The 14,403-nt window shown below is 35.5% G+C and overlaps 1 pseudogene; it reads right to left on the bottom strand.

Annotated features, from left to right (window-relative positions):
- Positions 1–852: 852 nt before the first annotated feature.
- Positions 853–6,105, bottom strand: LOC134391770 (taste receptor type 2 member 13-like; annotated as a pseudogene).
- Positions 6,106–14,403: the final 8,298 nt, after the last annotated feature.

The raw sequence follows: 14,403 nt of genomic DNA, 5'->3' as shown, positions 1-14,403 counted from the left end.
GCAACAATATAGATGAACCTCAAATGCATTATGCTGAGTTCAGAAGCCTTACGTACTCTTACAATAGTACACACTTTATGCCTACATGTATATGAAATTCTAGAAATCAAAGAACTCTCTCATAGTTACCAAAAGCAGATAAATAGTTGCCGGGGGAGGGGAAGGGATGGTGAGGGGAAAGATGGCCAGGAAAGGGCATTGATGTTGTCGTCACACAGGTGTATACACTGTCAAAACTCCAACTAAAATGTGCACTAAAATACTACAGGTGTTGCATTTTATTATAGGTAAATTATACCTCAATAATGTTTATTAAAAAGACATAAAGTAAATATGTATATAAGCATATGTGCAATATAATTACTAAAAAAGGAAGGTAATAGTTTTATGTGGCAGTTACTCATATTAAATGTATTAATTCTCTCAGTTCTCCCATCCCATCGGTACTAGTAATACTCGCAAACCCAAGCTTTCCTTATTTCTGTTACACATAACGTTCTAGTTGTCCTCAATTCACCAATAGGAATATATGACATAATAAAATAATTATCTCAAAAAACTATCCCCAATGAGTGATTTAGAATTGAAAAGCCACTGCCGACCAAAAGGTTGGAGGTTCATAAATAACATCTAAGGGTGCTGTGGTACATATTTATAAGTTATAATGAAATCTATCACTTTTCTTCAAATAAATTTCAAAATAATACAGATATTCATTTGAAAAATTTACAGTGACCATCACAATGGAAGAAACTAGGGGAAGGATGAAATATCTTTAAACTCATAGACTCCTTTTCTGTCTAGAACTTAAAATAGTCTACCTTCTGCATGGTTTATGGAATTGTGAGCTTCTTATCTTTTAGCCCACACCTTAGTTGCTACCAAAAGAGAGACCTGCCTTAACTTAGAGGTTCCCAGAATCAGGATAAATGAGTGGGTTGAAGGATAGTTGATTCTAATAGTCTGGCAAAGCATGAGGCCCGGTTTGCTCTGGTACATATTAGAAATCCATAATATGAGATGAGATAGAAACTAGCATAGAGCAGGAGGAAGGAGATCACAGTTTTCAAGGCATTTATATGGGCCCTTGTCCTAGGATCTCTGTGTCCTTTGGAGAGCTGCATCTACGGAAGATGTTTTCACAGAGAGAAAATTAACAGGAGAAAAATGATCAGGGCCACAGTAAATAGTATTAGGGTGATAGTGAGTATGACTAGCCCTGAAAACGTTGCAAAGTCACCACTCTGGAATTCCAAGTTGTGTTTCTTTCATATCGATGCATCCAGTCTTAAATATGGATGTTCACTTGAATCAGATTTAAAAGCAGGAAGACAACATTCCTAGCAGTATCATCAGAATCTCTTTTTTAACTCCCACCTTCAGATAGAGAAATGTAGGGCTAGAGAAGTTGGCTATTTTTAGCAAATAAAAGACGTTCAGTATCTAGCAAGCCAGAGACTGAAGTGATTAACTGCTATCCAGGTAAAAAGAGTAATTCTTAGTTCTATCCTAGCCATAAATAAGACTGGATAATACCAAGTTGCAAACCAATTTACTAATATTTCCCAGATTAGACAATTCTGGAGATCACTAAGGTAATGAGGATTTGATCAACGAAGGAGAGCTTTCTTTTACCGACCCAGTCCATGCAGTTTATCAGGACTATGAAACTATTGCTCAAATTCCCGAATATGAACTCTGAGATTAATATGAGTTTGAAGAAGCTCTGCAGGGCACTTTCCACGTGGGAACGCTCAGAGTCTACTATCACTGCGGGTTATTTGATGATCTTACACGCTATCCTTGAATGTACGGTTAAGTTTTTCTTCCTCATTCTCCTCCTGCTCCTTCATTAATCATTGGCTCAATGTCAAATTCGAAATCTCCGATGTTTCCTAATCAATCTGCACATAGCTATTCTCGTGAAATCTTTGTTTTTCTCCAATTTCTCTGTTCAGCTCCAGCTAAGATATCTATGTCCTCTCTATGGGCTAAAATATTTCATAGACGATTATGAAGCAAAGCCAAACTAGCATTTGCAATCATCCAAATAAAGATATATTCCCTTTCATTGTTTTGTACTTTTTGCCTTGTCTAAGCTGCAAAAAATTTGGTTCCACCAGCTTAAGTTCTAAGGTACAAAGATGAAAAAATCTGATTCATAAAATACGTAGCTAAATGAAGCTTTTGTGTCTAACAGCACAGCCACTGAGGATTTATAAAACACACCAAGATGGGTCTATGTTATTTCAAAAGAGTCCTCAGTTTCCTGTGAAGCTAAAGCCAGGTCTGGTCAGCACTGTAGGTAAAGAGCAGCTCATCTACAGAGCACCAGTCCGTCTCATCCCCCACCTCACCACTCAGCAGTGCTCACCAGCATCCCCCACAGGCACCCGACTTCAGATTTTGCCCACTTTCCCTTCACAGCTCTTTTTTCCACACTTAAAAATGATCAAAAATACATTTTTTGTCTTTTAAAGGAATTCACATTTTATTAATCATAGGAGCATCCACTGTCATTTACAAAAGTTAGGGATGCGACATTCTTTAAAGAAGGCTGAGAGTCACAGCCTTCATGAAAAGCTCCTACCCAAATCCAGGGGCAATAGCAGCAGGGTCATTGTTCAGGCCCCAGCTGTGGGCCTGGCAAAGGCTGCCCTGAGTTCTGACATCAGGGCAGGACTCCCTGGATGGCTTTTGTGCCACAATTTTGGCCTTGCTTCTGGCTGCTGCCCAGCATCCTTTCTCCTTTTCAAAAATACATTATCTAAAAAAACCAGCAACAGCTACCAAAGAAAGCAGAACTACATTGTGTCAAAAATTTCAAAACTGACAGCCAACCAAACAAACAGACATTCATTGTGAAGAGTCACGACTATTCACCCCAACCCATCCCCTCAAACAAAGTGAATTAGCAAAATTCTGAAAATGTGGACTCAAAAAAGATTGTCTAATTTGACGTTAATATAAATAAAACACTATTTTTTAATCTTGACTATAGCATAATAAATAGCTACTTTGCTGCATAAAGAAAAAAGCAGTTTTGATTTAATAAATATATAATTTATAAATTGTAAATGTCTGTATTTGATTACTCATACAAACTTCGCTGGATGATCTACAAAGCACTCAGGTATTCACAAAATAATTTAGTTGCATCATCTTTGATGATTTGCAAATTTCAGTTATAATAAAATAGCTGTGCAGATATTTTCTATTTTGTTATGATATACTTGTCAAGGCACAGTACAACACATTTTCTTTAACAGTTGTTTGGCTTTATATATTTATGACTTCTAAATATTTAGATATGTGGTATGTTGGCTTTCGTTTGCACTCTTGACACAGGTCCGAAGAAATCCTTTATACATTTTATTTTAAGAGCAAACAAAATGGTCTCAGGGTCTATTTAGAGCAAAGCGTTTGGGGATGCTTACCACAACTTGTTAATACCCAGAATCTGCATAAATAGATCACCTGAGGGACTAGTCAGTGCTTGCATATGAGAAAATACCATAGTCCTTTAGAACGTATGGAATAATACATGATAGAGAGGTAGGGAAAGGATGGCAGAATTGTGATTTAGAGCTGCATGTTCCTGGTATATTTCCATAAGGGAAAACATTAAAAAGACAAACTAAGAAAGACAAATTGAGGTGGTATTCCACTTCAATGAGCGAAGGAGAATAGATGCTAGGGGCGAAATCACAGAAAGACTTTTTCAGAAGTATGGACTGAAAAGGGACAGGAGGCAAAGGGTAGGAAGAGGAGACCATGAAAGGTTTGACTATGTAAAGTATTTCCCTTGGATTGTGGAGATAATCATATGAAGTGTACAGTTTTAATGTTTTCCTCTACCTACTATCATTCATTTAAGATATCCTCAACCCTTAAGTAAATTCTGATATGTGTCTATACAATTTAGTTTGCTAATAGTATAGAAAGGATAATTTTTCTTGCATTAATGCACTAGTCAGTAAAATGTCAAATAGAAGAGTTGATAGCGGACATCCCTCAATTATTCTTGGCCCTAAAGAGAATGCATTCGATGTTTCACCTTAGTTGTTATGTATGCTGTAGATTATTTGTGGATTCCCTTAGGGGTTAAAAATGTCCCCCAAATAGTCCTGTTTTGTTGATTTTTCTTTATGCATTCCCAAGTTACTCTATTATATACATCTTTTCCTCTGTCATTGTGTCAAATTATAACAATTAATTTTACTGTTAAACAGAACTTACAACACTGGAACAAATTTTTCAGCCTTTGCTGGATTCAGTGTGCCTAGGTTGAATTAGTATATTTGCATGTAGGTTTATAAGGAATACTGACATCTTTTTTCACTTCTCACATTGTGCTTATCAGGGAATGCTGTTAAGATTTTGTGAGCCTCATAACCTTTCTTGAGAAATCTTCCCTTTCTGTTTTTTTCGCTTTTTACTGCCTAGTATTGTTATATATAAAACATATATAGAACATTTTATGAAGGAAAAATGTTCTAATAAAAGTGTACACTAATGTAAACACCTCACATGTCAAGAAGACTTTGTAAACCCCAAAAGCCCCTTCCATGGTCCTTCCTTATGATAACTGTCGAGAGCCATCTTGCTATAGGGAACAGCATGGGAGCCTGAGGAGTGACACCCTTGTCCGGCTAGGCTGCAGGGAGATCCCGCATGTGTGGCACGGCTCCATGGAATTTCCTGTCTGTTCATCTTTTGTTACTTGACAAAGCTTTCCAAAATTAAAAAGCCCAACCTTTTGGTTTGGCATGGCTTTGGGAAATTCCAAGGGCCCTGGAGTTTCTCAAAGGACATGTTAAATATGTATCAGAATTAATTGGTTTATTTAAAGGGCATTGTCAATACTAAAGGTGTTTTGTTTTTGGTTTTGTTTTTTAAAGATGACCGGTAAGGGGATCTTAACCCTTGACTTGGTGTTGTCAGCACCACGCTCACCCAGTGAGCAACCAGCCATCCCTATATGGGATCCGAACTCCTGGCCTTGGTGTTATCAGCACTGCACTCTCCCAAGTGAGCCACAGGCCGGCCCACTAAAGGTGTTTTTGATGAATGTTCCCAGTATGGGTTGGCTTGATTTAATTTTGTTGTTGATCTTTCCTGTTAGTGCATTGACCCATAATTTTAGAATAACTAGCTCTATAGTTGTGATCATGCTCTTGTGCATGTGGAATGAAGTTATTGTGTTAAATTTTTATAAATCCGCGTCTCCTAGGGAAACGGTGGGTCTGAGTGCAGTGGGGTTTACAACTGATTGATCAAAACCAGTTACAGATTTCTTTGTTCCTTTTCCACTCCCACTGCTTCATTTGACTCACCAAGAATATATCATTCTGGGACTGGAATGATGCAGTACCTGAAAAGGGTCATTTAACTTTTCACTTTGTCCCCTGTGCTATTCCTGGAGTCAGTTGGCAGAGATATGAAACGTTTTGTTATAGAGATAAATAAGTAAAATAGTATAAGAATATAAACAAGCTTTGATATTAACAGGTTTCTTTTAGGTTAGTTTATAATTTAGAATCATTTAACAGTAATAGAGATTTATTGGTATATTTTATTATATAGAATCATGATATAAGTAATATGGTTTTAGTTGGTTAAGAATTAGCTTAGTTGATACAAACATAAACATTATTAAATTGTTAAACATAAGTATAAGTAAGATTAATAGAATGTAAGTTTACATATAAGTTAAAAAGTTAAGAATTATCGTTCAAACTAAAAGTCTGATGCTCTTTAAAGCCAAGCATGCTGTTATTGTACAGTTTCCTGGCCACAAGCCATGGACTTTAGGGTGAACTATTGATGCATGAGTGGGAGTTTTTGTCAAAGCATGAGTGCTTTGGAACATTTTGACCTTTCTTTTTCAACAGAAATGAAATAAATGTTTTGATTAAAAGATAAATCATTATGTAAAAGATTAAGTAAAAACATATAAATAAAGCAAGATTCATATGGTTGTTGTCCACACTTGCACTAGATATCTGTGGTCCGTGTCTCTCTTTTTTCACTGAATCCATACCACCTATTCATGTCCAACGAATCCTGCGGAGCTGGTCTCCGGCACATAACCACCTCCTTCATCTCGGGAGTAACAACTGGACTGCAATTGAAATTGCTATCTTGTTTTACTTTGCATTTTTTACATTTGAATATGTATCCCTACACATTAGCTTAGTTTTGCTTAGTTTTGCTTTATTTTGAATTGCACGTGAATGAGATAATACTGCAGATATTCTTTTTGCATTTAACTGATTTTGACCAATATTATGTTTTTTTTAATTAATCATTTCACATATAGAGATAAATCATTCATTTTATTGCTCAATAGTATTAGTGGAATGAGTATTCACAATTTGTCTGTTCTCATGGAAACACACATTTGGGTTGTTTTGAGTTTGGAAACTATTACGGTGATGATGCTGTAAACATTCTTTAATATGTAATTTATTCTTGGGTACATGAGCATACATTTCTATGATCCTGATCTAGAACTATTCTGTTGCCAATTTCTCCTGGTCTTGGTTTTGGTGGTTATAGTTTTCTAGATATTTATCAATTTCAGCTATTTATATGTTTACAGAAATTTATAATATACTCTTATTATATTTTTAATATCTGCAGAGTATTTCCTTTCTATTCTTCATATCATAATTTGCTTCCTTTTTCATGATTTATCTCACCAGAAATTTATCAATTTTATCTATCTATTCAAATAACTAAATTTTTCTCAGTTGATCTTTTTGAATGTATTATCTTCTATTAATTTCTTATATATACTGTTTACTTATTTTGACTTCCTTTGAGTGTGTTTGGTGTCATTTTTCTAATTTTCTGAGATGGATTCTTAGGAAATTAATTGTTATCTTTTCTTCTTTTCTAACATATCTATTCTTTTTTTTTTTTTTAAGTTTTATTTTGTCGATATACATTGTGGCTGATTATTGCTCCCCATCACCAAAACCTCCCTCCCTTCTCCCTCCCCCCTCCCCCCCAACAATGTCCTTTCTGTTTGCTTGTCGTATCAACTTCAAGTAGTTGTGGTTGTTATATCTTCTCCCCCCCCCCCGGTTTGTGTGTGTGTGTGTGTGTGTGTGTGTGTGTGTGTGTGTGTGTGTGTGTGTGAATTTATATATTAATTTTTAGCTCCCACCAATAAGTGAGAACATGTGGTATTTCTCTTTCTGTGCCTGACTTGTTTCACTTAATATAATTCTCTCAAGGTCCATCCATGTTGTTGCAAATGGCAGTATTTCATTCGTTTTTATAGCTGAGTAGTATTCCATTGTGTAGATGTACCACATTTTCCGTATCCACTCATCTGATGATGGACATTTGGGCTGGTTCCAACTCTTGGCTATTGTAAATAGTGCTGCGATGAACATTGGGGAACAGGTATACCTTCGACTTGATGATTTCCATTCCTCTGGGTATATTCCCAACAGTGGGATAGCTGGGTCGTATGGTAGATCTATCTGCAATTGTTTGAGGAACCTCCATACCATTTTCCATAGAGGCTGCACCATTTTGCAGTCCCACCAACAGCTAACATATCTATTCTAAAAGCAAGTGTATAACCTTAATCAATCAAGTATTTTCTTTGCTTAATTCTGTGTCTGTCCTATACAAGCCACTCACTGGCGTTCTCTCAGTAGAGCTCCTGGACCACTTCTGTTTTGGAGCTGCCCAATTTATGAATCATTGTTTGCACAAATAAACTCTTTAAAAATTTTATTGTGCCTAAGTTTACCTTTTTAACACATGTTGAGCTAAAACCCTATTCCAGAGATATTTTACCATACTATAAACACAAACATGAAACCACAGAAGATATGAGAGAATCTCTTGAAGAGTACACTTTGTTCCTTCTATTCTAAAGGTAATCCCTATTTAGATGAGAGGGAGGTATGCTCCCTCTCAGCTCACATCGAAATATCTCTGGCCTGAAAGGAGACTTGCCACAGCAAGTGGACCCTAGAAAAATAACAGTAACAACTGCATAACCTTCACATTAGTTATGAAAGGGGTTAGTGGAAATAAAGGGCCATCTCCAAGAAAGAGAAAAAAACTGAGGCAGGTGGCAAACCTAACATACACCTAAAGGAGAGAGTCAGAAACCCAAGAAAACTATCATTTTTCCAATTATACCAGTGCTATGAAGATCCGAAAAGAAATTCCATGGAAATGGGTTAGTGTTCCATAAAGAAATACTTACATTCAGGAGATAAGCTGGTGAGAGTGGGATCATTGAAACAGATATGCTGTTCCTTCTCTTATCAAGTCAGTAATAAATTGTATAGTTAATACCACCATGAAAATGTTCTACTCCGTACTTGGCCTCTCTTCAGAAAGAAAAATCCCTGATTTTATAACAATAATAATTATTAAAATATAATAATTAATTTCTCATTTTTAATTAAGGGATTAATATAATAATTAAGGAATTGGTACTTAATATTTATTTTTCCAGTATTTGTTACTATTTCATCTAATTTTATAAAACATCAGTTCAACTGTAGGATAGGGTCATATCAGTCTTTATGAAATCATAACTATCATTTTTCAAATGACTCAGCCAGCAATTTCCATTCTAGAAAATATTTTATTTCTTTTATAAGAGCCACAGGTGATAATTATCCATATTCAAAAGATTATCCAAACAATGAAGTCTAGTGTTCTCAGATGCAAATACGGACAGTTCTCTTTTCACTGTTTTCACTTTTTAGTTCACCCTAACATGAAACTTAACACATTACAGTCCCCAATGAGGAGAATAACAGCAGATCAAAAAATAGAATTGGCAGATTTCTGAATTTAAAGATGATAATCCGGCATCACTATCACTATCAGCATCATCATTTATTAGATTTTAAGGCATTTAGTAGCAGGAATGAACTCAAAATTAGGATTTTGAATTCAAACTCAGACCTCTCAATCCATTATTTATAAATAATTTTGTAGAAATTAATTTTTATTTATCACAGAGTTACTGCATTTACAGTCAAGAAAAAACATATTGATAGACTAAAAGACAAAAATAAAAACTATAAATATTTATTTCATCGTTGGCCATTTTAATACATTCTCTTCCGACTGAACAGAGTTTAAATGCATGTTCTTGTGAGTGTGCATACATGAACACCCACAAATGTGCTACGAAAACTTTATCATTCCATATCAATAAATCATAAACTACAATTATTCACATTGTCAGCCAAAATTAAGGCTGTTGAGGCAAAAGATTTTTTAGAGCCAAATATGAGGACTTACCTGGGAAACACCAACCAGCAGAGTTGGAAAGTGCTCTGAAGTCTGCTACAAGGAAAGGCCTTATATGGGGGAGTTTCAAAAGGGAGGGGAAAGCTTCAAACACAGTTGTCCTTTTCTCACGAACACAAGAATCACAATAATTGGTTACTGATTATAACCCGGGAGCTAAAAGCATGTATGTGCAACCTGAAGCAGAAGCTTCATGGTTTAGCTATTCTTAAAAATATCTAATCGGCTTATTCAGAACCATCAGGTTATACATTAATGAATAAATTAGCAGCTCTAACTATATATATTGTCTCTCTTAAGAAAAAGATGTTGACACCAAGTTCATGAGACTTTTCCCAAGGCAATGAGTTTTGGAAAACCTGCTTCATTTTGATTATTTCCTTTATCATTTCCCCTTTTGGGTCAACAACTTTCAATAGAAAGCTCTGAAGATCAATTTTGATTTGAAGTTGTGCTCATTCCCAGGAAGTCAAGTCCCTCCTTGAGAAGAGGGCAGTGGAATATTTCAGGCAGGCTGAATTAAAAAGCAACAAGGAATGAGTTTATAGTTCGTGCAACATGTTACTCATTTACATAATGAATAATTTCTAAACACTGAGCAAGCATATGTTTAGTTTGAGCAGTAGATTTAAAGCAGGTAGAAATACAAGTCATTAATAATTTTAAAAATAAAAATAAAACAATAATGCTAACAATAATAATGACAACAGTTTGTAATCCATTCAGAGCACAGATCTCACCCCAGATGGCAACCAGGTAAATAAGTCTTTTTACGGACCTGTTTTTCTTATATTTTGTAACCATTTGACCTGCTAAGTAATTCTTTCTAGCTGAGTGTTTACTTCTCATGAAGTATTGATATATGTATAGCAGGTGGAATGAGCTACTGCACGGACTCCTCCTTGTTTAGCCAGCAAGTAGTCCAGAGCTATTCTGTTATAAAGAGCCACTTGAGTTAAGAAGCTTAAAGATTTTTGTTAAGTAACAATACTTTTAGAAGTGTCACTAGCTATTCAGCCAATTCTAGCTGCTAGATTTCAAATTACGTCCTTTTTAACATAGACTCCAGCACTAGGAATTAACAATCCCAAACTACTTTGACCTATATTTTCATATAAATCTGTGCCAATGCCACAAACAAATATATATTCTAAGGGTGTGCATGTAATCCCACCCAGGTTGTTTTCATTGATTAAATCAGTCATTGGAAGTTGAGATAATATCAAATCAAACCAAGCATCCCATTTAGTGCTGGCCTTCCAGAATCCATCTTTCTGGTAGCTTTCAGAGTCTATTTGTTGACAAAGTTTAGATTGGGGGTAGTTCAAGTGAAACATTTATTTCTCCAATATCTGAGGGACCTAGGGCTTCTAGGGGGTAAGTAGTAGGGGGCTAAGTACACGGGGAGGTTGCCCATAAGGAATGCTTTCCAGAAGTCCAGCAGGGACAGCATATGTTATTTCAGATAGATCAAAGCATGGAACAGTATGGTTGAGTTTATTAACAATTTTTCCCTGAAAGGTAAGCCCTAAGGTTGAGTCAGGTATGCTGTGACATTTGTAATATCTGAGACGTTGGTGATGGGCACTACTAAAGTCATATTTTGATCATGGATGGATTTGGGGAGCATATGGGAAATCCAACAATCAAGTGAGTTCCCTCCAGGAGCTGCACTTTGGGACAATGTACTTAGGGAATTATGCCATTCTATCCCCTGAGATAGAAGAAAAAATGCACTAGAGAAAACATGTCAGGACAGTTTAATAATGACTCCATATGGCAGTAAACCTCGGTCAGCGCCCGTCTAGAAGTCTCGGCTCAGCTGTTGACCTCTGATGCTGTCTGCTTCCCATCCTTGCATTGAACAAATTTAAGATGATGTCCTTCCTTAGGGGTTATTGTCCATTCAGGATTCTTGGCCTTTTTTAAATGAGAAATATGAATCCTTGAATATATGCCCTTTTAGTTTGGTAGCACAGGACTTGGTCAATAAAAACTGGTAAAGTCCTCTTTTCCAATAAAGAAAGTCACCAGGGTGCAAATCACATAATTTTTTACCTTCTTTTGGGGGGAGTGCCTTGCAGAAGGAATCTTTTTCAAGCATAGTATTATTGTCAAGAAAGTTGACAGGGTTTTTACAATATAAGATGTCACCCTTTAAGCCTGTGAGACTGAGTGGTGTGAGGTCTTATAAGAACATAGGTCTGCCAGTAACAATTTCAAATGGAGACAGTTTCTGTTTTTGAGAAGGTGTGGACCCTTAAACTGAGCAAGTCCAGTAGAACAGCCTTAGGTTCTTAATGAGAAGTTAAAAGCCTCAGTCTTTTTTGCCAAAAGGACTTTACGGTTCCATTGTTGCATTCCACCAACACATAGGATTGTGGATGGTAGGCACAATAGAAATGTTGTATGATAGGCCAAATATTATAAATTGATTTCAGAATCTGTCCAATAAAATGAGTTCTATGATCACTGTGGAACTCTGAAGGAATTCCTCAACTGGGAATGATTCGTTCCAATAATAATTTTCCTACCTTTAAGGCAGTGATTCTTCTGCATGAAAATGCAAATCATGACCAATACAAACCTATAAACTTGGGAACGGAGCATTTGGATAAAATCCAGTTGCCAGACCTCAAAGGGTCCAGGTGATAGAGGAAAGTGACCAGGGGAGCTAGGGAAAGATTTCCCTGGGTTATGTTTGGGGCAAACAGTGCATCTGGACACAACCTTTAGGGCTGCTATAAAGGAAGGTTTCCAATAAGATTGTTTTCCTCATTCAACCATCTTTTCAGGTCCCAATGAGTTAATTCACGTACATATTCTAGAAAAGGAAGTTGTAGGAATTATGGGTTTAAACATGTCTTCCCAGCTTTCAGAATGATAGAACTACTAATAATATTTTCTATTTGATTATGATTTTATTTCTTACATTTGATATTTCATCCACTTATGCCTGTACTGTTTTTGCTCATTTTGAGCATAATTTTTAACTTCTTAAATGGGAATGTAACTTTTAGATTCACTGAAGGAGTTTGAAGAAGGATCATGACTTTTAAACTTAATAAAACTTTTCCGTAAATCCATCTGAGTATGATTTCTTATATACATATAGATAGTACAAGTATATTCAAGATCTTTAAAATTATTGATCTACTTTTAATATAAATTTTTGGTGATCTATAGTTTTCTAAAATTTGTTCATTTCAATTGAGTTTTAATTTAGGCAATAAAATTATTCGCAATATTAATTGCATAAAGTTCTACTTTCTATATGACATTTTCCACTTTTTGTCTTGTTGCTAGTTTTAGAAAATTAGTATTATCAGACTTTTGAGTTGATTAATCCTTTAAAGATTTTGATTGTGCAACTGGTGTCTATTATATTTCCATTTATTTAATTTCTACTCTTATTTTTATTGACATCCAAAAGCCTAAGTACTGTTAGATCAGATTGCATGGCTCCAAATTCTAACTTTTCATTTCTGAAAAAGTCAGTTTTCTGGAAAAGTCAGTTAACCCTTCTATGCCTCAGATTCTTCATCAACCAAAGGCTGTAAGATTGTTTTCTGGATTCAATCTAATGGACCACATTTAGCACCTAGGATAGTAGTACCTTGCACAAAATAAGTACAAAGTAAATATTAGCTTCTTTTTAACTCTTAAACTTTCTTTGGGCTTACTCTGTGGTTAATTTTCATACTTCTTGAGTTGAATATTTTGCCTCATTTAAACAGGAAGCTTTTTTTCAAATACTTGAAATAAAGGATATAAAATTTTACCTTTCTGATTTTCTCAAGCTTTGATTATGCAGAGCTCTTTGTGTTGTTGAGTTCTAAATGTTTATCTTTTACTTATAAGCTACTTATAGAGAGTAGTTAAATTACCAAACTTATTTTAATTGATTTAACATTTTATTGCATTACATTCTATGTAACATCTGTTATATAGAATCTTTTGATTCACTCTTTGTTAGAGTACACATGGTCCAGGTGTGTAAGTGTTTCATGTATATTTGAAATGATTGTGTACAGATTTCGGTCAAGTACAGATTGCATGAAAGAATTGTATTGATTTTGCTAATTATGTTCTTCAAATCTTTTATAATATTATTAATTCTGCTTAATATATCAATTTATAAAATGTATCTAAAATTCCCACTGTTTGTGGCTTTCAATTTTGCTTTATCTATTCAGGTAATGCATTGTTAGGTGTGTGCAACTTCATAATTATTGCATATTTTCCATGAATGTTTTCTCTTCTATTACTCTGAAATAAACCTTCTTTCTCTGTTGGTGTTGTTTACTTTCAATGTTAGTTTGTCTGATTTGGGGGGGAGAGGAATGTACTAGTTATAATTCAGCTAGATATAGCAGACAAGTAAACAAGCAATTAAATGCTAGTAATTTAATCATGTGGAAGAATATCTACCTCTCACATAACTAAAATTACACAGGTAAGCACTCACAGCACGAGTGTGTTGAATAGTGTGTTTCTTTCAGCACTGGGAAGCAAGTAGCAGTCACCGTAATTGTTAGTATGTGCTACGTTTCAATTCATTTATTTTCAGTCACTGCAGTTTTTTGCTTTAGGTTGTTTCTTGTGAGCAGAATGTAGCTGTGTTTTGTTTTCTTATTTATTCATTGTCTTTTGATAAATAAGTAAATTTATTTAAATTTTTGGCAATGTCTGATAATATTGGACTTGGCATTATCATCTTACCTAAGTTGCTAGTAATCACTCTCTGTTTTCCTTTTGTTCTCTGTTCTTGCTCTGGGGTTGAATTGATGGAATTTATTTTATCCCTTGCTTCACCTAGTCTAAGTATCTATTTCTGTATCAAAAACCATCCCCAAAACTAGTGGCTTAAACAGCATTTTGTTATTTTTTCTCATGGTTCTGCAGATTGCCTGGGCTCTCCAAGCAGTTCTTAATTGCTGTCTTTCATGCAGTTGCCGTCAGATGAGGGCTGGGTCCAGAGTCATCTGAAGGATCAAATGGGCTGGACATCGAGACAGTTCAGTCCAATGGCTGGCAGTTGATGCAGGTGGTTGGTGAGGAGCTCAGCCAAAGAAGTCCATCGAGGCACATACAATGGCCTCC

This window comes from Cynocephalus volans, chromosome 12 (assembly GCF_027409185.1).
Source record: "Cynocephalus volans isolate mCynVol1 chromosome 12, mCynVol1.pri, whole genome shotgun sequence".
NCBI classification, from domain to species: Eukaryota; Metazoa; Chordata; class Mammalia; order Dermoptera; family Cynocephalidae; genus Cynocephalus; species Cynocephalus volans.
Note: the sequence above shows the minus strand (reverse complement) of the source record. Positions and strands in the feature narration are given on the sequence as shown.